Below are 4,724 nucleotides of genomic sequence, written 5' to 3' on the forward strand. Positions count from 1 at the left end.
GCTCTTGGTTGCACAATTCCACTCGACTATAATCTGTTGTAGAAAGGACATCATTTACGTTTACTTTATTTACTACTGTCCAGTGTCACACAAATAAGGGACAAGGTTCCTCTTTTCATCTCAGGGAGCTTTTCCTCACCACCATCACCTTAGGCTTGATCTTTAGGGATAAATGTTAGAGATAAATAATAACAATTTTAATCTTTACCTATTTTTATTGTTTCTATGCTTCAGTAAAGCTGCTTTGAGACAATGTTAGTTGTTAAACGCGCTATACAAATAAGCTGAATCTGGGTTTTGGGATCAAAAGATGGATACAACATGATGGATCAGAATTCCAGAGATCAGAAACCACCTTGAAGAAGAGAGAGATATCAACAACCGAAACCACCAGACGTCGAAGAAGTCAAGCCAAGAAACACGACAGAATCAGATGACAAAAAAACAAGTCAGTGACACCACCGAACCTCCTCAGGGCAGGACTGAAGGTATCAGTCCAACCGTTTGAAGAAGGCTTTGAGGGTAGAAATATAGCAGCTATACCACAAGATACAGAGATGAGCCACAAACCCTCCAGAACCAAGCTGAAAGGCCAAAGTGTGGAGAAAGACGAGATCAGCTTTTCATGGTGGAAACGTGGTGGTGGTCGTGTCACGGCCTGGACTTTCATGGCAGCTTCTGGAACAGACTCGCTCATCTTTATGGATCATGTGACACGTGATGGAAGCAGCGGAATAATTTCTACAAAACGTTTACAGAAACACATCTTGTCTATTACGAGGAGCTTCATGAGTGAAACAAGACAGTGACCAAGAACATACTGCCTAACAAAGGACTTCTTCAGGGGGAGAACGCAAGGCCAAGTCAATCAGCAGACCTAAACCTAACTGAGCAGCATTTTATCTCCTGAAGGGGAGACTGAAGGGAGAAACGACCTCCAAACACCTGAAAGAAGCTGGAAAACATCACAGAATGTAACAGTTCAACAGTTACTAAGTTCATAAGGGTGTTATTTCCTTTAAGACTGTACTGAGATCTGTACTAAATACTTTTCTTCACCTGGTCTGCTACAAAAAGGTGCCACGTTCTAAGTTGTTCAAAGAAGCCTGTACCATTCTGAAGGTTCTCCCTGACCATGATGAAGTGCCGAATGAAGATGACTGAATGAACTTCTCCAGTGATCTTACGGAACAAAGAGAAAACAAAACACTTACACGTTTGTTGCCAGTTTATTTGTAACAAAACAAAACAGAAAAAAAATAATAATAATAATAATTATCCACAAATACCCCCGTGTTCTCACAACTTTTTTTTTCCTCACAACAAAAGTAGGAAAATAAAAAAAGCATAAGATTATTTCTCTAAAATATTTACATTTACTACAAAATAAGAGGTAAACAACAGAAGACGGGCTTCACTTGTGCTCACATCGACCGACCGGATGGATCGAATCGCAGAAATCTCTCACGTCGACGTCTTACAAAGTGGAAAAGAAACATGGCAATAAAATGGATATTTGGTCAGGTCACATGATGAAACAAACAGCGGTGATTTATTCAGGGGCTGAACTTTCAGAGATGAGAAACATGGAAACAAAAAATGTAGAATTAACCTCAAACTGATGTACAGAGTTGTCGCAATTTAATTATTTTTTTATTTTTATTTTTATTCAATCATGGCAAAATGTGTTTAAAATGCAGAGAAATACAACTAACGACCGTTTAAGTCCTAAATGTTTCGCTGGAGCCAAAAATCAGCTGGAGCTTTGGGCTCGTGGTGAAAAGTTTCTTGCGTCCTCGAGAAGACTTGGTCCTGTTCCGCTCCTTCGGCTACTTAAGAGAAGAGAAACTTGGAGAGAAACTACGATTGCGCCGTCTTGTCTTCTGGTAAACACTGAACACTAAAACACTACAAAAGTGTATATTCTCCTTAAGCTTTGAACACCAAAAGATATTCGCTGTATATCGTAACATGCACACACTGTGGTCACCATGGCGATAACGGGGGGAGGAGGGGGAAGAAAACGCTCCGTACTCGAGAACGACGGTTAGTGCATAGAGCGAGAGTGTGTATTGTTCCCTCATGGCACACACACACACACACACACACACACACAAAGACCATTAACACATCTCAACACCTGGTTACATTCCTGGGATGACGCAGTGCTTTCATGGCAAAAAATAAATTAATAAATAAATAAAAAGTCGAATATTCAGTAAACTGAGCACTGGGTGTAAAACAACCAGCACATGTTTGTGGCTCAAGTGTTGAACTTGTGTTTTTTTTTTCTTTCCCCTATTCTTTACATTTATTGTGCTAATTATGGTATAGTATAACATATCATATGATATATCATAAAATAACTTACATCCTTAAACGGTGAAGGTGTCGATACGGACGAAGCAGCACCTCACTAGCTAAAGATGTCAAACACTGCATGCTCTCCATGAGGCAAGATAAGTAGGATAATTACAATAAAATAAAATAAAAATTTAAAAAAAAAAAAGGGATTTAGTGTCATATTTAGTAAACTGATATAGTTCCTTTTGATGACTAATAATATAAAAAATTCATGATTTATGTCAAATATATTATATCCATCCAAAAATGTGCATGCATACACTTTTTTTTTATGTAGTAACAATTCCTAAAGGCCTTGGCAGCATCAATTTCTCATCGATATGGCTTCGTAAAAATCATGACGGTGTTTCGTGAGAGAGACTAATATATATATTTATATTTATATATATACTTGTATAATCCAAAGTGATATTAAAATTTTGGTGTGGCACGTGTTTAATCCTAGTTTATCAAAAGTGTCTACAACCTAAAACACAGGTACGTTCACAGAAGTGGAACAAAAGCAAACTATCGAAAATCATGATAAGGCACTACTACTGTCGAAACGATCATCTGTGTCACTGTAACGTCACCGTGGAGATTTTTTCTTTTCTTTTCTTTTTTTTTTCTTTTTATTTTTTTGGTTAAGGTGAACTTTAGGACTTGGTGTCGCTGCTCATCTCAGATTTTTCTTTTTGTCTTTTTTTTTTTCTTTTCAATGTGTGTTTACTGACGCTTCGTAGTTGAACAACGTCCACACCGTAACCGTGTTGATATCTGTGTGGTCGGCCTGGGAAATCCCTTTACATGGCTAAGATCTTTAGCTCTGGAATCTAAAGTGAAATGTATTATTATTAATATTACAGAAGTTGATAGCACGGGGCTGTAGACATCTTGAATGCGATCGCTCAGACGGTGCTGATTCATTTTCAGCGGCAGCAGCAGCAGCTCAGCCAGGTTTGTTTTTTTTTAACTAGTACTTGATCACGTCCTACAGTAAGCACTCGCACAGTCGTGTGTACGCGTTCGAATGGCGAGGAGATGTCGAGTTGATTCGGAAGCACTGTAGTGTTAGTGCTTTGTAACAGTCAGAGGTAAAGCGGGTTCCTTTACACGAGAAGATGCGGGTTTTACTGGGTATATTAATTTCAGGGGAGAGCGAGAGAGAGAGAGAGAGAGAGAGAGAGAGAGAGAGAGAGAGAGAGAGAGAGAGAGAGAGAGAGAGAGATAGAGAGAGAGAGAGAAAGAGAGAGAGAGAATTACAAAGAGAGAGAGAGAATTACAAAGAGAGAGAGAGCGAGACAGAGAGAAGACAGAGAGAGAATTACAAAAAGAGAGAGAGGAGAGAGAGAATTACAAAGAGAGAGAGAGAATTACAAAGAGAGAGAGAAGACAGAGAGAGAGAGAATTACAAAGAGAGAGAGAGCGAGAGAGAGAGAAGACAGAGAATTTACAGAGAGAGAGAGAATTACAAAGAGAGAGAGAGAGAATTACAAAGAGAGAGAGAGAGAGAGAGAGAGAGAGAGAGGAGAGAGAATTACAAAGAGAGAGAGAATTACAAAGAGAGAGAGAGAGAGAGAGAGAGAGAGAGAGAGAGAGAGAGAGAATTACAAAGAGAGAGAGAGAGAGAGGAGAGAGAGAATTACAAAGAGAGAGAGAGAGAGAAGAGAGCGGCATTAGTGAATGTTAAAGCATAAACTATTGTTCTTTACAAATGAACACCTAATATGTTAATTACATCGAAAAACAAAAAACACATTAAATGTCATTAACGGATATAAAGTACGATGGGTTCGTTTAAAAAAATAAAATAAATAAATAAATAAATCCGATTGTTAGTATTCGCAAAACTGTGGTATAAGAGGAATAAAACACACAGCCATTTTGTTATGACTTGATTGACACGCACGTGATGTTCACATCTTGTGAGGAAATCACTTTTATCTAGAAGGGTTTTAGGATTTCCGGCTGACTGAGTTCACCGCTGTGTTTTGCAGGGAAACGTGATGTCAAATTCAGAAGACAAAAACTGAAGGGTTTCCAGAATCCAGCGATCGCATCTGACAGATTTTTCCCAGACCATCACAAACATATATGAATACTGTTGGCATACCGTTTTTTTTTTTTGTGTGTGTTTTTTTAAATACTTAATTTAACAGGCCATAAAATTACGGTGGATTTTTGTGTGTGCTTTCAAGTTAAATCCAAAGTGCAGTCATATTCAGTATTGCACAGCCATTTTGAGAAAAGTCATGATTGCTAGTGGTCCACTCTACCTGTGTGTGTGTGTGTGTGTGTGTGTCGGTAACTAATCAGTGGTACAGTTTAATCTAAAACACAATCCAAATGAAACGTTGGACTGCTCGTCTCCCAGGTGCTGG

At 38.6% G+C, this 4,724-nt stretch overlaps 1 protein-coding gene across 3 annotated transcripts in view; it reads right to left on the minus strand.

Moving 5' to 3' along the window:
- Positions 1-3,889: 3,889 nt before the first annotated feature.
- ptprdb (protein tyrosine phosphatase receptor type Db) overlaps positions 3,890-4,724 on the minus strand; it is a 74,831-nt gene continuing 73,996 nt past the window's right edge. For 2 of the 3 annotated variants that reach the window (XM_060864496.1, XM_060864497.1), the window contains one exon: positions 3,890-4,724. This exon is cut by the window's right edge and continues 298 nt beyond it. The gene's annotated coding sequence lies outside the window, so the exon portion shown is untranslated. The other variant, XM_060864498.1, reaches the window with a different exon arrangement.

This window comes from Tachysurus vachellii, chromosome 2 (genome assembly GCF_030014155.1).
Source record: "Tachysurus vachellii isolate PV-2020 chromosome 2, HZAU_Pvac_v1, whole genome shotgun sequence".
Taxonomy (NCBI): Eukaryota; Metazoa; Chordata; class Actinopteri; order Siluriformes; family Bagridae; genus Tachysurus; species Tachysurus vachellii.